Genomic DNA, 21,989 nt, shown 5'->3' with positions numbered 1-21,989 from the left:
GATGGATGGATGGATGAATGGATGGACGGACAGGAGGCTGTACCGAGAGGAGGAGAGGGTGAAAGGTGCCTCCTTCCAAGGCAGCAGCTGATGAGAAGGAGCCTGGGCTGCTCAGTGTCACCACACACATGGGCTGTGGGGAAGCGTGAGCCCAGCTCCAATCTTTGTCAGTGGCACCTCGTTGACTTTTAGCGCTTCCTTATCGTGTCCGTGCTCACCTCGCTGGGCGCTGATAAAATGCCTCGGCCGGGGCGATCTGCTGAGCAGCCCTACAGAAAAACCTGCAGAGCATGGGAGCCTGATCTGCCAGCGACCAGCCCAGGGCTCCAGAGCACAGCAAGGTAACAAAGGAACCCTCCTAACCCAGGACAAGGCGAGGGTGGGATGATCTGCAAGGTGTATACCATGGGACTGGCACGGGAGCGAGGGGATTTTGGGTCAGAATAGGGGTTTGCAAAAGTTGGGCTTGCTGTGACTTTCCCATACCTGAGAGAGTTGGAAGTGTAAGCCACGTGAAGTGATTGCAGGATGTTAGTTCTCAGAGCTAGAAACAATAGAGTTGGGAAGGAATGCCCAGGGTGTTGGTTTTTTTTTTAGTATTTTCTTCTTACTTCTCCAGTAATAACATTTCTCTCTCTCTCTCGGGGTATTGAGCACCTAAGTAATTCTGATACAAATCTTAGTTATCACTAAAAAAGAGTATTATTTTCCCACATGTTACTGCTACCTTACCTCTAGGCCTACCTGTGGGCCCACAGCAGTTTTTAAAGGTAGTTTTTAGTTTTTTATTATTTTTTTTTTAATAGGTGAGCAACTTGCAGTGATACACTTGGGAGAGTCCTCTTGATGGATTTGAACTGAAGGCCCCTGAATAGAAAACCCTGGACATCTGAACAGGTATGTAATTTTTGAAACCTGTAACTGCTGCCAAACTGGTGAACAGTATTTTGCCATTACAGGAGAACAATGAAACCTGACTGGCTGGAAAGAAGAGTTTACTTTCTGAATGTGAAATGTAGATGTTATTTTCCTTTATTTTTATTTTAACTTTATTTTTTTTTTTTTAAAATAAATTAAAGAGTCTTAAACTTAGTGTCCTTCCTGAACTGGAGAGAAAAACCATGATGCCAGAGTGCCTTGCCAAGAAAAACCTCTACAGTTTTTACCACAGAACCTGGGGTCAAAGTCTGTTACTTTTTTTCGTGGTTGAAGTTTTGACTTCACCTTTACTGGTCCAAATATTCCAAGTGATTAAAGGTGAAATAAGGGACTTCTTTAGACAAAGGAATTATAGTTAACAACAGAAACTTGCAGTGAAATCAATGTTCAATTTGACTTGCTGTTCTTCTTTTACATCTTATTCAGAAATATAGGCTTACACAGCTCTTGTATTTTTTTTTCTTCTTTGGCTACAGCTCTACTCTGTACTATGTTATTAATTGAATGTTATTACCCCAGATCTCTTATATAGCACTGCTCTTGGAATCATCCCTGTAATCACTTCCACATGCTGCAAACTTGCAGAATGGAACAAACTCCTTCCATATTCCCTGTATTGACATGAACTTTGCCTAGTCCTTATTCTCCAATACTTGCTGGGACACCTCAAAGTTTATTTTCAAAATCATAGTCCCAAAGCTCTTCTCACAGGAATACCTAGTGTTATCCCAGTCATCTTTAGGGTCTCTTACTTTATTCCTACCAACTTTAATCTTTACTGTGCTTTTGAGGTGTTCTCCTCTCCTGCTTGCTTTTGTTTCTGCCCAACATCTTGTACTAGCATCTCTTTATTTCGGAGCCTCACCATTTCTCCAGTCTTCTGTCATCCCCTGCCAACAGCTGGAACTCTGTGTGGGAAACCTGGTGCTTTTCCCAAGGGACCACCAGTCTTCATCACCACAGCACTTCCACTTTTCTCCCTGACAGTGACATTCAGATCCCCACACCTTTACTGTATCTAAGCTCTGTCTTGCATATGAACCTATAAAATCTCACAATTTCTTTCTCTGAAACCTTATTGTCTATACTGTCTGATTGAAAGTCTCCTTTATGCCTTTTTATCAAAGCCTTCAAAATTTATTATACTGCACTTCAATATTGTTGGTCTATTTTATTTTATTTTGACTCTCTTCATACTAGGCAGGATTGAGACCATAACACCTTGAAAACAGTGAATAACTAATTCCCCTTGACATGAATACTGATTCTCTGCCCACCTAGGAGTTATGCAAAGGAACACCGAGGTGTTGCCAGTGTGCCACCTGGCACCCACTGTTAGCCCTTTGAGAGCAGTGCTTGGATTCCCAGTGCTGCTGCTGACACCTTGTCTCTGCTCTCTGTCACTATTGCCCTCAAAGTCTTGTTTTGTAACAGCCTGAGGATGATATCTAGCTCTTGCTTCTGTCCACCGGGGTCCCTCTGGCTCTCCCTCTGTAATGACCAACCTCATACAGGTTTTTCGTTGAAATTTTAAGGAGCTTCCACTTCTGATTTGAGAGAATTTCATTCTAGAATGTACTCCAGCCTGAAGGGGTAGAGCCCTTTGTCCAAGACACTTGAGGTCAAATGGAGAAAGTGTTGATCTTGTATTTTTCTTTTTTTTCCCCCACATTCTGGTGAAACATCCTAATTAATGACCTATTGAGCCACATCACCACCAGCCTGACTTACTATAATTTTATCTTTTTTTTTTTTTTCTTCAGTGCTTTATGACACCCCCCCCTGCATTTTGTACATAGACCAGGAAAAACAGCAAGGTGGTGAGTCCCATTTTCAGGTGGATCCATGTGCTACAGATCGGTGTGAGATGTCCCTGTCCTTATGAAACCACGCTCTCAGCAACTGTTTTTCCATGGATATCCGATGTGGCATCCCCTAAGGGTGCTGGAATTTGCTGCTGCTCTCCTGAGGCACCCAGTGCCAGCCACCTCCACTCTTTGTGCAGCAGGGAGGGGATGTGAGCTACCAGCTGAGCTTCTCCTGTTTGCTGCTGACCTAATGAAAAAGCTCACCATGCCAGCAAAAAAGGGAGGAGGAGGAGAAGAAAAAGGGAATAGAGGAAATAAAAAGCAGAGCATGAAGTTAATGAAAGTGGGGGAGTATTTCTGATATTATAATGCTACCAGAGTTAGGTTTCTTTAGCTCCTGCTGTGCTTTGCTAAAAATGAGTCTAGTTAGCAGCAGCAGATGTGAATGTAACAGCTGTACAACTGTCAGAGGAACGAGAGAAGCTATGACAAACCCATGAATTAAGTAGATTCTCTTACTTTCTTTGTGTGGAGGTCTTAGAAGTGGAAGTTTTCAAAGTGTGTCCTGTTGGCTGCTCACATCAAGTGATTGGGATGTTGTAGAAAGTGAGAGAAGGGTGCAGCAAGCAAGATGCAGGATATGCTTTCAGTCAGGAAAAGGAGAGCATTTGGGGAATGGGTTACTGGAGATGATGGAGTAGCTGGGAGGAAAGACACTAATGTTGCCGAGGTGGGGATGGGAATTCATGCAGCTAAGAATAAATGCATTTGTGGAAAGGATACTGGTTGTTATTTGGTAACCAGAAACTTAAATGATCAAAGAGTTTAGTAAGACCTTCTGACTTTGCCTTGCCCTTCCAAAAATATATCATGGCTGTGTGGAAGGTCACCTCCCATCCCTTCTTAGATGTTAATCACCCCTTCAATATAGGTGGCCTATCAGATTGCATGGGCTGGGTAAACACTGGGATATGTGATAGCATATTTACTGGGTTGCAGGATCTAAAGGTAAGGCTGATATCTGGAATGCCAAGATATTTGTGAGGGGAGGCAGGATTCCTGCTCTCTTCAGCTGCTTGCCCTCCACGTGGAAGGAGAAGGCATTTCAAATTCCTTGGAAGCTCCAGGCTATCAACAGGCTCTTCCTGTATGAAACAATAAGGATCTAACAGTACTCAGGAGTTATCTGCTTTTCTGAACAGGTCTGATACTACTGAAATATGCTTTTGTGGGGAGGATGAAGCCCATCACTTGTGGGGACACAAATGTCCAGTGCTACTGGTGTAGATCATCCAAGAAGATGTTATTGAAGACAAAGGGGCAAAGAAAGAATCAAAGTCCCACCAAGCTGAAGCAGACAGAGACAGAAAGGGGAAGGAGTCAAAACAAAAAGAAAGCAGGAAAGAGGAAGAAAATAGTTAGGCAAAAGTGGGATAACTATCAGCATTGTTTTGTACAATGGAGAAGTGGCTCAGACATCAAATACACTCCATAAACACTGTATTTTTTCAGCTAGCTAGGTTAAGGGCCTCTGTGGGGGCAAGTACACAAATGATGAGTCCCCAGGCCCTGCTGCTCTCTCAATGAGAGCAGAATTTATCACCTATATAATGATCCTGAATTCATCTGGGGGGAGGTGCTGTGGCTCCAGCATGGTCTGGCTCCTCTGTATCAGATTTCTGAGTAAGCCTGTATTCCCCAAAGTAATGTGAAGGTTGATATGAGCAAGGGAATGCATTTGGTATTTTACTTTGTGGATCACAGGGCAAGTGCTGCAGGCAGTAGTCATGGATGCTGTGTTTATCCTTACGCCTCTTGCTAGCTTGAAGACAGTGGTGCTGTAGCTTGAGTCTCTGAAGCTGTTTTTGGCATGTAGGCTTTTGGCATTAAAAATCTCCATGGGTCTGTCACCACAGGCCACAGCCATTCCTTGGGATGCAGGGTGTTGGTGCTTTGGAATTATTTGTAAGGCATTGCTCTGTTTTGCCTGGCCCTAGTCAGGGCACTGAAGTGAAGCTTACTAAAATGCAGACCACTTGGATGATGCAGCAACAGAAGTGTCCCTCATAGCTAAATAAAATCTTCTAGGGGGTAGGTTGTTCTCACACTCATCAGCTAGGACAGTGGGGACAAAAGTGCCTGTCCAGGGAGGACCTGTTTCACCTGGACCCTTTGTTTACACAGAGCAAACCCATGGGATTTCACACCTTCCTGTACAGTGATCCTACCATAAAATGTGGAACTTCAGATATTCCTGTAGGTACAGATGCTGTCCCAGATGGGAAATCTGCATGGTAAGACACCAGATCCATGAGCCCTTTTCCTCCCTGGAATGAAATTCCTTTTTTTTTCATTGTGAATCTTACCAGCCAAGGGTGTTGCTTCACCTCATTCATTAGCCAGCTAGTGTTGGTGTAATTAGGTGTAAAGTAGTTAATCTTAAAAAAATCAGTCAAGGGATCCACATATTTGCTTATTTGTAATTTGTATACTGCCCCTGAGGCAACCAGGCATGGGAATGCAATCCCATATTTGTGTATTTAACAACTGAAAAGATGATGTGAGAAGAGGTTTGGGTTTACAACAGTATAAAGAAAACTGTGACTGCCTAACCTCCTGTTTTACCTCCCTTGTTGCAGGTCATGCATCTTCCTGGTGCCCAGTCCTGTGGAAATCCTGTATTTCAGTGTGCAATGGGACTGGCTTTTCTGGCACAGGATGGAGCTGAGAGTGTGCTTAAGCTTGTTTTTGTCCCAGCCAGAGTGTGGAAACCTTTCTTCATTAGGGGCCTGTTTGTGGTAGGCTCTACAGAAACACTCATCAAATGCTGACTTTACTGAAAGCTCTGAGGATCAAATTACATGAGGCTGAACCAGGAATAGGTGGTGCTGCTACAGTGCTTCTAGAGAGGTTTGTTGTTGCTGATTTTTTTGCAATGCAGATGTTAGGACTTTACAGGAAACCCATCAGTTTCCACCAAATGGGTGGAGATGTGCAGCTGTAGGGAAGAGCAAACACTTGGTCATTTGTGCTGAATGTTATCGAGCAAGATAGTAACTGATCAGTAGGAATGATTCAAAATCAGTGATCTGCAAAAAAAAAAAACAAAACCCAACCACAAACCAAAAAAACATTACTGCAATAGTTTGCATGACTCAGAAAGATGGGGCCAAGCATAACATTAGCTGCTGCAAGTCATGTCAAAGAATAAGGAATACAGGCTACATTTATCAGTTGGCAAGTTTGTCTCGGGAAGGAGTGGGGGCTGATGCAGCACACTGGATGACTACAGAATTCCAGGAGGATGCTGTAGCTGGGGGAACTCGCGTGGATTTCAGTAAATAACCTCAAACTGAATGGTTCTAGGAAAGGCTGTGTGTGTGAATGTGATTCAGCACTAACATGTCACTTCCCATCTACTCTGTTTAGTGCTTTCATTGGTAATTCCCGGATGGAAGAGGTTTTAAGGGACAATGCCTGAGGGTGTTAAAGAGTTGGAAGTGTGCCTTCCAGTACAAGAGGTTGAAGAGGTGGAGTGAAAAGGGAAAGCTGAAGGCTAACTTTTTTCAGTGTCTAGATATACCTACAAGGAGAACAAACTTCCTATGGCCTAGCAGACTGAGGGGCACTAAGACCCAAAAACAGGAACATAAAACTGGATTTAAAAAAAACCCAAAAAATGATATGTGAAAAAGCACTATTTTTAAACATAATTTGTAATTAACCACTAGAAAAACTCAGTGAGGCTTTTGGAGGATCCTTCTAACGAGGTTTTAAAGTTGTGGCTGGGTTCTCGTCAGAAAGTGGACCTTGGTAGAGATGGGAAGGATTTCTGCCAAGTTTTCTGACGCAAGTTTGTGAAGATGTGGGTCTGAAGGATCGTGCCACTTCTTTCTGGCATTGCATTCAGATCTTGGCTCACAGCTGTTGGCAGCTCTGGGGTTGAGAAGTGGGATCTCAGGGCAAGAGCCAAAGGCATCCCCTCTCAGCCCAGGCATTGCTCCTTTTCACCCTGCCCTGTGCAAACATTCACCGGTGTTTGGTTCACCTTTTTATTGGATAATGTTGCACTGATATCCCAAAGTAAATGAAGCTTCATTAGTGTCCAGTGAAGTGCTCAGTGATGACTAATTGCCATCTATCAATGGTGCTTTAATTCTCTTCTAGCCAAATAAAGGCATTATCAAGGCATTCCTTTTACATACCATCATCTATAGCACTGTCATCCATTTTGAACTTTAAACCTTGTTGCTCTCTTGGATTTCTCAGCCAAACTAGAATGAGTTTTTCCTTCTGCTACCTCAATGAACATCTTAATTTTTTTTTATTTTTTTTTGTGGAAAAGCTATATTCCCATGATGCCAGGTTTTACTTTATTTCTTACCTTATCCCCTGCAAAACTTAAACTTTGTCAGAGGCCAAGTCTGTGGCTGTGGAAGAATCAGAGGTGCAATGTACCATTAGAAGTGAGGTCTGAAGGAGGAGAAGGATGGGTGTTGATGCCGGTGGGGGTTGGGACAGCATCAGGAGGTGCCAGCAGAGGCCCTGAGCCTTTGTACACATCCAGCATGGCCAGGTCCTTGCTGTAACAGTAACAGGACTTCCTAGGAAACACAATGGCCACTTGTGAGCCAGCCCTAGCCCAGGGCAGCGTGTCCCTGTGGGCAGCAGGGCTGGCTGGGTGGGGCGTGCGAGGATCTGTGGATGTGACTGCCGAGGCTGTGCGGGGTGGGAAGCTTTTTCCTCTTGTGACTTCACCTGGACTGCGTGCCAACCTCGGCACACAATGTTATCACCGCAAGCCAGCACACGGTCAGGACGGCTGTGCTTGCACTGTGGGCCTCAGGAGACTTTCTCCAGGCTTTACAGCTCTTGGCATTGATGGCTCTTGCCAGAACGTGCTACAGCCCCATTCTGTGGTTTTGTTTCCAGTGGGAGCAGAAGTGGCTGTGCTCGTGCGTGACTTATGCCACCGAGGTGGAGATCTGCTTGTGAGGAGTGAAGGTGAAAGGTTTTGTCAGGACCTGAAGCAGGGGCCTCAGCTCTACCCCACCCCTCTCTGGCAATCAGGGCTGCTCTTGGCTCTTTCCTTATCCAGGGCTTATTGCTGTGCAAAACAGCTGAGTTAATGAGTCATTAGGAACACTCTGTCCCTGCTGCATGGGGACTTTGCTGCCCGGATGGAAATCCTTCCCAAGAAGCCCATTCCCCTCTCTGTAGCAAACACACAGAAACCTCTTGGATAAATAAAGGCAGTCCTTCAGGGCTCAGGTCCAGCCTATGGCAGTGGGTCAGGGATGAGTGGTCTGCCTACAACCATCTTTACTTTTGCCACTCTTAAATACCTTGCCTAAAAGGGAGAGTTGGGCCTGGATCATCAGAATCTCTTGGCAGTTTCAGAGATCTCCTTTCATGGCAGTCTACAGAAGCTCTATCTTCTCTCTAAGGACACATTGTAGGTTAAATGCTGCTTCTAGAAGCCCCAGCCTCAGCCTGCCCTCTTCCCTACACTAGGAGAAAGCCTATATTGTTTATTTTGTTCTGTTGTTCCATGAGTGAGACCTTCCTGCCCAGACAAGCTCGGGCATCCTTTCCTTACACAAAGAACCTTTCCTTAAATTCTTTGGCAGACTTTGGTTTTCCCAGCACTGATGTTTTGAAGATACCCATGTTTTCCTTGCTTTGGCATTCAAACAATGCAACAGCACTGGACTAGTTTGCAGAAAATGTGGTGGTTCCAGCCTTTGACATCTGAGATTCATCATTGACTGGTCTTTAGTATCAGGGAGATGCAAGACACTTGTTCATGCAAGTGTCTGTCACCAAGTTGTTCAGGAGTCTTTGCAGGCTCTTCAGCAGCTCTCCAGGAGTGGTGTTTGTGCTCCAATGGAGCTGAAATGGTGCAGTACCAAACAGGAGGTTGCTGGCACCCTCATGCTGCAAAAGAATCCTCAAAGTCACCACTTGTGACTCTGCTTTCTGGGCTACCTCACAAATCATAAATGATTTTGGGGAGGTGAACTGGAGATGAGTGGATTTGAGCCCTTAAAATTCCATACCAGCAGCCCACGTCTAGATCTGCAATCCCATGTGATCAGTACGAGGTAAGAAGACACTTCTGGGGGGTACCTTGACACCACCTTCATTCAAGCTGGCAGGTAGTCATTAAAATAAGCTGGCTTTTGAACCAGAAGATAAGCACTCTTTTTCTAATTTGATGAATTAGGGGTCATGGAGGACATGTAGCGGGGGCTTTTGACAACAGAGGGCTTCCATGAAAATCAGAGGATAAAGCAGGCAGGTTTGCCTCCATGTGTCAGCCCTAAGATGTGCAGTGGGAGTTCATATGCAGCTCCTCAGCTACCCTGAGCTCAGAGCCCTCCAGGAAGTCACTGTTTCCTGGGACAAAGTTCTCCACAGCAGAGCTACAGCTGGTCTCCCTGCAGAATGCCAGGAACTGACCTTCCCTTCCCTGTGCTAAAGCAAACCCAATTTGTGTTTGTCTGCCCCTCTGAGCCATCAGGTGTGCTCGAGATCAGCAGTCCTCTTTCTCATGACCCACCCCTCTCCAGGGCTTGGTAACTTTTGTAAAATATTATGTTTCCTTCCAGGTTATTGACTAAAAATATCCTGATGCTAAACACCCTCCAGGACCTTGGTATAAACACACTATAAAAAAAACAACCCAGTCACTTCTAGTTCTCAATTGTGTTTTGGAGCCAGTCTGATAGGTCATTTATAGTCTGTTTAATGACTGCTGTCTTATTTTTATGCCAAGCAAGTTCTTTAATCATAGTGCCACATGATAGAAAGGAAACTGCCTTCCAGGATCTTGAGTATATTGTACCAGCTTTGTTATATTTAACAACTGTACATGCAATTTCCTCAGAGAAAAGTAGGAACACAGTTCAGTGGGGGTGAATTTTCTGTGAACTTATGTTGGTTGCCCCTAGTTATATTTCCCTCTTTTTATTCCCTGTGTTCTTTGTTAGCTACTTCATTATTTAGTTCAGGTCTGAGATTGTATCACAGGTCTGTAGTTACCTGTGAATAATTATGAGATAATTATAAAATAATTATGCCCTTCTACGTAGTCTTTACAAAATGCCAGACTATGGGATTTTTTCTTCTCCTCCAGGACTTACCCATTGTACCAAGTGCAGAAGATCAACATAATCATGGAATTATGTATGCACCTTATGTAAAAAAACCCCAAACTAAAGAAAGTTAGAAATTTTCAGTGCAAGGTGCCTAGTCCTGGTGATTTAAAATACCTGATTTTAGTACGTGGTATTTAACTCCTCTGAGATACTACAAGAATAGACATGTCATTAACAAGGTCTTCATCAACTACTTTCTTTCCTCTCAGCAGTAGGATAGGAGTATTTATTGATTTCTTTTGTTGTTCTCTGCATTGCTATTGAATAGTCTAAGATTTCCATCTGATAACAGATCAATACTATGAGTCAGACTCGCTCTGGTCTTAATTTTTAAAAAAATACCTCTGTCAGTCTTTTTCTTCCCCCTTTCACCTCCATCATATTTTTTATAATTCATATATTCTCATTTATATTCAGTTTCTCTCATACTATTTGTTACATGTGTTATACTTTACTTACTTAAAGCTGCCTCATTTCAATTTTACATCAAGTTGAGGCTTTTTTGGTTGCACTATTCTTTCTTTACTGGGGAGTTGTGTATTTTTGGTGCCTCATAAAGGATTTTTAAGCAGTTGCTAGTGATTATTTCTGTTTTTGTATTTAAATACTTTCTTTGTGTTTATTTAGCCCAGAATTCTCTTCAGGGCTCAGAAATGGGACTTTTTAAAGCAACATCTTTTAAAGCATTGCATGACCAGCTTGGACCTTCTTCTGCTTTCATGTAAGAGGGCAGAGAGCTGGGGATCAGTGAGCCAGCCTCTCATTTCTGCCATCACTTAACCCATCATGATAAGGGAAATACAAGCTTTCTTCAATTTGGATTTAAAATTTGCCAAATGAGGAAGCTGTTAAGAACACTTAAAAATCCCTAAGGCTCTTTATTGAGTCAGCAACATCACCGTGCATTAAACTAAGCAATAACTTAAGTTTTTTCTCTGGTGAGTGCTTGAGTGACCAGTGCTGCCATATTCCAGTGTTATCCATCCAAATCATCAATCCTGTTACTGGAGCACCAATTCACAAATGTTGAATGCTGATAACTAGGAAATTGTGATTCAAAGTCACAAACAAGCTAGCAAGTACTTTTTTTTTGCCCCACTCAGGCTGTCTTAGGGCGATACCTATTGATTTTAACATTGTCTTACAAACCATGCCAGCATTTATTCCAGTGTCTTACAGCTGTGGTCCCCTGGGCAGGCAAAGCCTTGATGAATATAAACTGGAGAGGAATGCCTAAATTGTGTGCAGCTAAAGAGGATGTACTGGAATGGACTTGACTTCTAGATTGTGTTCCTGTAAAGGAGGGCACGCTTTTGAAAGGCAGAGCCAGGGCTGCAGCTGCTTTAACTCAGCTCTGCTCGGGGGGAGTAGAAACCCACCAAACCTGCTGCACCCTGGGCCAAAGCAGGGAGGAAAACAGGAAATTAGAGCTCGTGTCCTTGCTTCAGAGCTTTGGGGACTGGAGAGACACAGCCCGTTCAAAAACATAAAGCCTGTATTTTGCTGAGGAGCTAGCTGTAATTCACTGGGATGGTGTTTATCAATCAGGCAGGAATGGGGCCTCATAGCCCAGGGCGTGTGGGAGAGTATTCACCAGCTGCTGTGCCAAGGTGGGATTTAGAAGTTTGCTATAGAAGTAGCTCCTTAAAATTCTGCCAGGACAGGGGACCCCCAGAGAGTCTTAATGCTTCTTTTATAAAGGATCCTGATATGCTTTAAAACATATTCCTCCTCAGAATATCATATCCACTGAGCAGTAACAGGGCTGCAAGGGATAGAAGCTTGCTGGAAATAATGAAGAAACAACTCTCTGGGCCTCTCCAAACTGGAGAAGCCTTTTGGCTCTCCCACCTATATTTTCTGGCAGGTCTGTACATGCATAATCCTTGACTCCCTCCATCTGGCTGTTTATCAGTTAGAAGCCAAATTGTCTCAGTGAATTCTGAACACCTCTGGATGAATGATGTATCTATGGACAGGTTGTCTTCTTGATCAGGAAAAGAGAATGACTGGCTCAACAGCTTCCAAGTTCAGGAACCTCCTTCACTTCTTAATGAATTGCTGCAGCATGAGAGGCTTCCGTTCCTTGCTGGCATCTTTTACACTGTGCCCAAAGAAACAATGATATCAGGCTCAGGAAGACTGAAAGGGCAGGGAAACAGGAACCATCCCCACGGATGTCCTCCCCAGAGAGGCTGGGAACACGCTCTGCTGTGGGAAATGGGAAGCTGAGGTCAGCCAAAGTGCACAGCAGGTATGCACATCTCTTGGGATGGGAAGAACAGATAATGGCCTGCTTTGCCATCCCCATCCCTGCCCTGGCCTGCTGGTGAGCTGTCCTGGGCCACCTTCACAGAGTGCACCTCCACTGTGTCATTCTGTGGTGTGGAAATGAAGGCAGGGAGATAAAGGTGGAGAGTGGGTGGTGACAACGTTCCTGAGAGTCCTGAGCCTACCACTCAGCAAGGCAGGCCTTGGTGGTGTGAGAAGAGCCCAGAAGAAGGGAGGAAGGAGTAGGGAATGAGCCCCCATCAAAAACTGGAAGAAAAAACCCCATGGACAGTGAGGTAACATGGGATGCTTCCAGACATACAGACTTGTTCCCATCTTTCAGAAGCTTTGTCCCTTCTAGCTCCTTGTGGCTGGGAATGTTAAGAGATTGTACAAAAAGTCTTGATAAAACAAACATATGGAGATCCCCTCAAGAGGCTGGGAGATATTATTAGCTTCTCTTTTACTGGCAGGCCTGGAGCAATTAATTATTACCAGAAGTATTATCAGGTACTTGTCACTGCTTTCCCTGGATCCACTTCACATAGCCCAGATTGGCTGTAAGTAACATGTTCCCTGACTGGCCTGATACCTCACAACTCCTGATAGTTCCTCTGCTCCTCTCCTGAGGATCTCAGCTGCTGGAAGGGCCATAACCTCAAATATATGCTGTGAGAAACTTGAGTCCATGGACCACTTAAGTATGCAGCATGCCTGGGATATTTATACCTTTATATTTGCTCACTGATGTGCTCCACCTCTGTGACCAGGGGGAGAGTTTTAGGCAGGAGGCAGAGAAAGGGACAGCTAGGAGGAGGTTATATGAGGACCTAGGGAAAGACATTTTGTGTGTGATAGCTGCATAATGCATGATTAATAATTTGCCTATGAGCTCAGGCCCCTGTCCCAGTGCTGCTCTTCAGAAATGCCATTGCAGATTCTCTAAGAACTTGGAATTTCTAACCAATGCACGCTTGTGGTTGTCTGTGCTTCTAGAAATAGTCTGGTCAGGTTTTAATTGAAATTATGCTGATCCATGAAATCATGTGTCTAAAGGAGTATTCCTCTCTTACTGGCCCTGCTGCTGCTGCAGTAGCACAGCACCTACCTTTGACACATGAGAATTCATCTTTTTTGCCTTACTTGTTCTTTGTACTTTTAATCAATTTTTACTATTGATATACTTTTAGTGAAGTTTTTATTATTAACCATGTTATTGTAAAAGGAAAATCTTGCAGGCATGGTATACCTGTGAAGTATTTGCTGGAAAAGGGGGTGCAGGTTCAGGTGAAAATACAGATTTTACTAGGTATAAAAAGGTGCTTTGTCAATAAAGTTTGCACTGAGTCTATAGGTAGAGACATCAAAATGATCTTCATGTCACTTTAACTCCCTCTGTTTAACCATTGCAGAAGTGCTGTAAAAAATCGTATTCAGAGCAGTCTTGCAGCACGGCCGTAACTTTCCTGGTGGAAGCCTGGCGCGGTGTGTCCCGCTCGGCATCCCTGGATGCTGCTGAGAGCATGGATGAAAGCATGGATGAGAGCATGGATGAGAGCATGGATGAGAGCACACCGCCCGCTAGCGGCCCGGGCTGCGGGAGCCGCCTCTCCAGCAGCGGCACAGGGAGCGGGGCCCTCCTCCTTGCAGCCCCCGGGAAAATCAGCACCTCTGGGAAAGGCGAGGAAACACAGCGAACTGGGTCCAATGGGGGTATGGGCAGCGGGCACCTCTAAATCTGCGGCACGTTCAGAGGCGTCGCTGGGGACAAGGAACAGCTTGGTGACCCCCCTGAAGGTGCCCTGGGGACAGCTCCCCTCGCAGGGCAGCCTGGAGATACCTGGGGTGAGCAGTACAGCACCACCCGTGCTTCACACTGCCACGGGGGATTAGCCCCACTCCAAAGATGATAATTAAGCGCAATTCCTCGCTGGCATAGCCAGCCTGCTCCCAGGCCTGAGCTGGTGTCCCCCCAGGTAGGCATTGTGCTGGGTGGTGAAGGCAACCTGGAGTGCCCAGGCTGGGTTTTCAGAACTGGAAGTAAGATAATATCCCTTCCCTTCCCTTCCCTTCCCTTCCCTTCCCTTCCCTTCCCTTCCCTTCCCTTCCCTTCCCTTCCCTTCCCTTCCCTTCCCTTCCCTTCCCTTCCCTTCCCTTCCCTTCCCTTCCCTTCCCTTCCCTTCCCTTCCCTTCCCTTCCCTTCCCTTCCCTTCCCTTCCCTTCCCTTCCCTTCCCTTCCCTTCCCTTCCCTTCCCTTCCCTTCCCTTCCCTCTTCAGATCTTTGTCCCTACCCAAAACCATAGAGCCAAAGGCCTCAAAAAGCCTCCTTCTCCCCCTGCTTGTTTTTCTGCTTATGAGGTAAGATCATCCTTAACAGATGTTTGTTTACCTCTTCATAAAAACCTCCTGTGATTCTACAGCCTCCCCAAGCAGTGTGCTGCTGTGCTTTGCTATTCTTGCCATTGCAAAGTGTTTTTCTAATGTTTAGCTATATCATTTTTATTGCAAATTAAGCAGATTATTTCCTCTTCTACTTTTGGTGAATGTAGGGGACAACTGTTCAGTCTCTCCACCCATTATAACAAATGTTTATGTGCTGGAAGACTGTTATCATGCCTCCCCTCCTGTTGTTCTTTTCCTAGGGAAAACAAACTCAATTATTTTATCCATTCCTTATAAGTCATGTGTTTTTTTTCACCTCTCTTATCATTTTGCTGTTCTGTTTTGGACTTTCTCCAACTTTTCTGCATCTCCTGTAAAATGTACTGCCTGAGAGTGGACACACTGTTCCTGCTGGGAGCTCAGCAGTATCAAGTTAATGCACAAAATAATTGCTTCCGTTGCCTTATACACAAAATCCGCATTAAAGCACCTCAGAATGAGATTTGTCCTCTTCTGTGGGGATCTCAACAGACACACACTGGGTCTCACCCCAGCTCTCTCTGCTGGACCGGTCACAATTTAGTTTGGAGCAGCACACCTGGTGTCTGTGCAGCCACCTTTCCTGAGCTGGATCTTGGTGCAGTCACCTCTGCAGAGGCAGCCCAGCTCCCCAGTGTCTCACACTCCTCTCAAATTCCAATCACCGTGCCTTCAGGAGGGACTGCTGACCCCCAGCCCAGCTGTCATCCTCTTTCTTTTGTCCTCTAGTCTGCTGTCCAAGACACTAAAGGAAGTACTGAACAGCCCTGGAGGTAGAACTTCAGGGACACAATTCTCCCAGCTGGAAAAGTGAAGCCCTGATAATTACCCTTGATTATATAGTACTTCAACCTGTGTACCCTCTGCATGATGACTTTGCTTGCTGCCCAGGGAGCCTGTAATCTAGATATTTTCTAAGTGTTCACTGAAGTCAAAGTATTTTACACCTACCATTTTCTCCTCATCTACTAGGCCTGTTAGTCAAAGAAGGAAATTGGCTCGGTTTGACAGGATTTGTTCTTCAAAATTCCCTGCTGGTTGTTTCTTATCAGCTTATTGTCCTTTAGCTGCTTATAAATTGATTGTTTCATAATTGGTTCCAGTATCTCTCTAGGTATCAGAGTTAGGCTGACTGGCCTGTAATTCCCCAGGTCCTCCTAGAACAGTAATTTTCAGAGAAGAACTGCATTTAACAGATATTGAAAGACATCCCACTTTTGCCCTGCTTATCTTTATTAATTGTCTAGTTTGGTTCCATCCCTTAAATTAAAAATATGTTTCCCATAAGTATTCATCCTCCACTCGAGGCTCAGCACAACCCAGCCCTATCTTCACCTCTTCTGTGTTCCTGTCCTCCTGTTACATACTTCCCCAATTTTCTTCCTTCTTGATGCTTTATATCTTCCTCCCTCCTTTTTCTTTATGGTTTGCTTGCAGCTCTCTAGCAAAAGATATTCCCCAGCAATTCATATCCACCAGTGTCTGGAGAGAGTCCTGGAAAAATCTGGGAGCCCAGCCCTAAAAATGCAGGCAGTGATATTTGCCAGGCTTGCAGGAGGGACATGGTAAGGTCTGATTACAGATTTGTCTGGAGCTGGCTACACTTCCATGATCTCTGAGACCGGTAGGTGGCAGAGAGATGATAAAATCTGGGAGACGGATCCTGGTGATCGGAGGATAGATCACTTCGGCTCTGGGATGGACAAGGACACGTGTTACTAGAGAACTAGGTGAGTGTCTGGCAGAAGAGAGCACTGGGTGAGGGTCCCAGCTTCTTGCAGGGAGGCTGAATGTGCCCAGTGTTCAGCCTCAGCCATGAATGAGAGGTTTGTGTGTTCAGCAGAAGAACAGGAAGCGTGTGCCACTTCCTAGCTAAGCAGATCCCCAGAAGATAACTTTGTTTGAGGGAGGGGTATCGTTATCCAGGGTTGTACGCTATATAATTGCACAATCTGCTATCATGCATGAACAGAGCTGTTCAATAGCATGGCCCTGCCTTGTCCTGACATCATGTCTGTGTTGGAAATCCGTTTGGAATGAAAAATCCCACATTCCCCAAGTGACCTCGTAGTCTCTGAGCAAAAGGCTGAGTTGCAGTGGAGACTTCACAGACTCAGTGGTGCCAGGGACAGAAGCTCAGTCACCAGCCTCAAAGCAGCTAAAGGCTGAGAAGTCAGCAATGAAGCAAACTTCTTTCCACAGAAAATAGTATTTTAAAAGTGCAGGAGATGCCAATGATTCTTTGAAGGCAAGAAAAGTCCCAAAGGCAAGGAAATGCCACTCTGAGTTAACAGTGTTACTTTCACTAGTTGTTACTATTTTTAGCACTGATTTTTGGGGATGAAAGTACTCAGCACATCTACAGGTTGCTGTAGAGAGAGCATAAATTAATGAGAGCATAAATATCAAGCTAGGTACACACGTTGGAAGTGTTTTCCCTTCTCAGTCTGGCACTGTCAGTGCTGCAGTTCTTTTGCAGACTCAGTGATTGTCACATGCTGCATGTGAGGTCCAGTCTTCTCGACCTTTGCTTTTATTGTCTCTACTCCTTTCTTTCACAGCCACTTCTTTCATGCTACAAAGGTAGCCCTGACTTCCAGCGTTACCCTGGTCCCTAAGAGAATCAAGACTCCTTGCTCTTCTTGTGCTCTGCCTTCTCCTCTTCATGCCCATCTCAAACCACTGTATAGCTGCAGTACAAGAGGCATTCCTCACTGCCCAGCTTCATTTTCATTTAGATCCTTTTCTTCAGAGGGAGGAGGCCCTAGTGAGCTGAAGAACATGACCCAGAGCTCAGTGGTGCCTTTGTAAAAGGCCTCCAGATGAAGGGACTCTGTGGTTTTCCACAAACCAGAAGTGTCCTGCAAACTGGGTGTGCCCCATGCTAAAGGCTCTGCACTCCGTGATACCAAAGAAAGTCAGCCTGATCCTTTGGATGAAGGTAACACAGACCCAATAATCACAGACTTGAATATATTTTCTGCATCAGTTGCATATTGCAAGCTGTTCTGCAACTTGTCAGACAATGTTTGATATTTGGATAGTGCTAGCAAAAGGCAGATAGAAGGTTAACGGGAAAGGTCTCTGACAGTATTGGGATGTAATTTAGAGATGGACTTACAGCCATGTAGTTACATACCAGATTTGGGGTTTGTCTCATTATATTAGAGAGAAAAGGCCTAGAAAGGGATGTGCACATTCAGCTAGAGCTAAGTTTTCCAAAAGGACAGTTTTGGTCTGAAAAGGAATGAGCAGTTTAACATCTGAATCACCTGCCCTCTGTGGTGCACTGGCCTCCAGGCGCTCTCTAAAAGTGCTGGATGCCTGTGGTAGTGTTTAGTCCTCTCTCTCTTACTGCTTCCCAAAGGGGGATGAGGGAGGCAGTGATGACCACTCACTCGTGTGTCTGATACTAGTTTATCTCCATAATGTATAGCAAAACAAAACAACAAAGGTGTTCCTTCCTCCTCCTTCCTCCTCTCATTGATCCAGACATGCCTTTTCTTACTCACTTTGTTTTCTTGAGACTTTTGAATTCTCCACGGTGTGTCCTCTCTCCAGGAAGGCTGTTCCCGTGCTTTATGTAGCATGGGCTGAAAAATGTTCTGCTACTGCTTCCCTGTTTAAGAGAGTGATTTCCTAATCAGAAATACGACTTTTTCAGAATATGACTTTCAGTTCAACTACATACATTGAGGGTGACTTTTCTTTTGTGTCTCCAGACTGGTTCCTCTTAGCAAAATATGATTATTTTCCATCTATCACTTACACTTTAGTTCCTTTGAAATCCAGTGTGAAAAACATCATCTCTGCCTCCAGTTGTGCTTTGGACCTTTGGGCTCTGCAAATCAGACTAAAAGCTGTTTGGGAAGACAACTCCTGAGATGAAGCTCTGAGCTCATATGGACACAAATGCCCAGAAACACGGAAGAATGGCCTGAAACCATTGGTTTGAAGGTACAAAACTTTGTGGCCCTCATGTTTTAATATCTCATTTAAATGACAGCATTTGACAGCATTTCTGGAGATAGAGTGTCTCCCAATGCCATTCTATGAAATTAAATTCAGTGTTGAGTTTGCATAAAGTGAGAGGAGAGCTACTTGCTGCTTCATCACTTTATGAGCCTGGCATCTGTATCACTGCTTAGCAAATTTTGCTTCTAGTAATCCTCTTTTTCTTCAGAGCTGAGCGCCAAGAGCACATTCTGAGCAATGCCTCCAGAAAGACTACAAAAACCATAACTCAGAGAAAGATTATAGCCTCTGACTTTCAATTAAAATTCTCAGGGCATTTAGTTGTACTTGTGGATGCATTACTGAGCCTGTGATTCCTCTCTTCTGCGGCCTCTCCAGCATTTTTGCAGGTGGCTGGTGGTAGGCGAGTGTGCCTGGGGTAACATTCCTGTGTACTGGGCTGCTGGAATTCAGCTATGCTCCTTAACAAAACAGTTTGGTTTAGACATTCTTGATGCATGTGCACGTGTAAGATGCATTTGGAGGAGAAAACTAAGCAGAGCTAAGACACAAAGAGGTGAAGTTGTAAAATTGGTCTTTCTCAGCTTTGATTAATATTGACTGATAATCTTGTTTTCCCATTCTGCTGCTTTTTCCAAGTAAAAGATGATAAAGAGCAGACCAAAATATTTGACAATGCTAAATATAAACCCATTACTTCAGTATCTGCCTGAAAATCAGTAATGCAACTTGTCAGTCAGAGCTGGTAACAAATAAATTAAAATTAACAAATTAAAGAGTAGGGTAACAAATCAATTAATGCTGCTACTATCAGAGATGTTTGCGTTCCCTTTTCACCTGCCACACCACAGCACCTGAAGACCAGCAAGTGTGGACACACAGAGCAAGTGTTCACACATTGAACATCAGTGGAATTGCAGAGATGCTTTGGTCCCTGCTTAACTGAGCAAACTCCCATTTATGCATGTATTGGGTTTTCACTGCCTGCCGCCCGTTCCTCTCCCGCCTCTGCTTTTTCATGTTCAGTGGACTCTCCTCTCTGTGTCTCTGCCTCTCTCTCTATTTTTTTCTCCCTATTGTTCCCCACGTCACTGACTGTCACTCACTTCATAAAGCCGTCTGGCTCGGAGCTTAAATATTGCAGGGCAACTAAAACCCACCATCAGAGCCAATTCAGTCATATCTGCTCAGTCGTGCGACAAGATTGGGGCTTTTAGGGTAGGGAAGAAGAGAGACAAAAGTTCACTCTTCCCTGCAGAGTGCCAAGAGAGGAGGGGGACACATTTCTTCGGTGGAACCTCTCACAGCGGCAAGTTGCTTGCTCAACATCCTTAACCTGTTCAGCCTCTTTCGCCGGTAGCGTGCGCAGGTTGCGACGTCTGGGAGCGCAGGGTGGGGGTCTTCAGACAGCCTGGGAGAGTTCAGAACACAAATCTGTTGACTCTGAGTGGGCTTAGGCAGAGTCCTGCTCCTTCCTCGTGCCAGGCAATTTCAGGGAAAAGGCGACTACCTAAATACCTCGCTTACCCCTCTTGTGGAGGCTGGAGAGGCTGACTGATTGCTGGTGGAATCCCAGACATTCGAACTGGTTGTGCCACTCGCCATCCGTCCACCCAATATCGGTGCTCACAGCTGAACCGACTGAGCAACCTCGAACCACTTCACTTGCAGAAAACAGAGGGGATGGGCATGGCAGAGTTGTGAAGAACGTGGCCAGTTGGAAGTGATCTCAGGGAGGGCTTAGCCAAATGTAGCAAGCTGTGAGCAAGACGTGTGGTGGAGTTAGACAGGAAACATTTTCCCTTCTCTTGCACAGCGAGTTTTCCGTGTGATAAGGTTTACCACACCTAGAATGTTGCTCGTGCATGCTGCAGTGGAAATGCTCAAACGGTAGCGTAGATATCAGTGTGACTCACAGGGAAAGAAAGGGATGGAGTTAACTGAGGTGCCTGGGGGACAATGAAGCTTGTACTGCGTGTAGTCATGTTTTTTACAGAGTTGCACGTGATTGGTAACTGTTGGGTGTACTTTGCTCTGTGAATTTGCAGAAAGAGGATGTTTAAATCAGTTTAGATAATGTATGTAAACAGCATAATCTTCTGCTAGACTTGTTAATGTAAGCGCTGACATTAACACACTTCTTTACACGACTTTAATGACTGAGAAAGTAGCAATTTTCCTTGGTGATTAAATTATATGTTTGCCGCTTATGTATGCGAGGTGTTTGTGCAAGCTGAAGGAACTGTGTTCTGTTCTTCATTTTCTAACATGGGTGTCCGGGGTAAAAATATTGTGAGGTTTGAAGGCAAGGAATATGAGTCCATCTTGCTTTAGCAAAATGCCATCATAAACCTTTTCTTTTTTTTTTTTTAATTGAAAATTTGTGAAATTCCCCCGAGCCATAGAATTCTCAATATTTTGTGTGTTTGTCTATGTGTGACTATGTACACAGAGTAGTTGAAACAGACTGGTATGCGTTGGTGTGTCATAACATATGGCATTACAAATATATCCCAGTGGTATCTGAAGGAGGAGGGAAGTTTAGAATTTCATGCTGTTGACTGTACCTTCCTTTTCCCAGTGTTTGTGTATGTGTGTGCATTTAGGGAACTATAGATGGAGGTAGTATCTAAGAGATGAACTTCTAGATCCCTGTGAACAGCTATTTTATGAATAATGTTCCCTGTTTCACTTGTCATGCTCTACAAGTCTGTCTTTCTGGGCCACTGTAATATTCTGTATTCCTCAGAGACTTCAGACTGCTGTGATGTGTTAAATCAACCCATACAAAACAACTTTCATCTCTATTTTCCTCATTCATAGATCTTCCCTTGCCTGAAATTGTATAGTGGGAAGTTCAGGACACGCAGAATGAAGCCCTGACGTAGGAATAATTTGTTGTCATGCAAAAGTAATGACAGATGTAATATTATACTTGCATTACTTGAAAATGTACGACTGTCTTAGCTTTCCAATAGTATATCTGCAGCTGGCTTCCAGCTCTGTGTTAGCCTGAGATAGTGGCACTGACATTTTAGAGACAGCAAATAGTATTTTAGGTCCCAGTTAGAGACCTTGGTGCTTTCCCCAGGTTGGTTCCACTGTCAGTGTGGCAGCTGACTTCAGAAGGGGATGCAAAGAATAGCCCCGATAGCACCAAATAATTACATTGCATACAACATAATCTATATAGCAAAAGTAATCTATAGAATAGTTGTTAAGCTTAATACAGCATTACTAACACAGTAATGGTGTTGTAATTGCTGTTCTCACCTAAAAGAGTGGTTGCTAAAGTAGAATTGACATTTGCAACCTAGAGAGAATTCAGGTTTGTTTAGGTGCAAGATGGGCGCAGATGCGAGATCTGTCTGACCTGTGAGGGGTTCTGGTGCAGAAGTGCTTGTGTGCTTGAAAG

At 44.5% G+C, this 21,989-nt stretch overlaps 1 protein-coding gene across 5 annotated transcripts in view; it reads left to right on the top strand.

Annotated features, from left to right (window-relative positions):
* The first annotated feature begins 249 nt into the window (after window positions 1–249).
* GJA8 (gap junction protein alpha 8) overlaps window positions 250–21,989 on the top strand; it is a 29,047-nt gene continuing 7,307 nt past the window's right edge. The window contains exons 1-4 of one of the 5 annotated variants that reach the window (XR_009276540.1): window positions 250–341; window positions 807–897; window positions 2,703–2,759; window positions 5,387–5,536. The gene's annotated coding sequence lies outside the window, so the exon portion shown is untranslated. Of the gene's footprint in view, window positions 397–806; window positions 898–2,702; window positions 2,760–5,386; window positions 5,537–18,375; window positions 18,557–21,989 lie in introns of those variants that run through there. The other 4 variants (XM_058829101.1, XM_058829100.1, XM_058829098.1 and 1 more) reach the window with 4 other exon arrangements.

The sequence above is a fragment of the Poecile atricapillus genome, chromosome 1 (assembly GCF_030490865.1).
Source record: "Poecile atricapillus isolate bPoeAtr1 chromosome 1, bPoeAtr1.hap1, whole genome shotgun sequence".
NCBI classification, from domain to species: Eukaryota; Metazoa; Chordata; class Aves; order Passeriformes; family Paridae; genus Poecile; species Poecile atricapillus.
The sequence above is the reverse complement of the archived record's forward strand: the minus strand, read 5'-3'. Positions and strand labels throughout refer to the sequence as shown.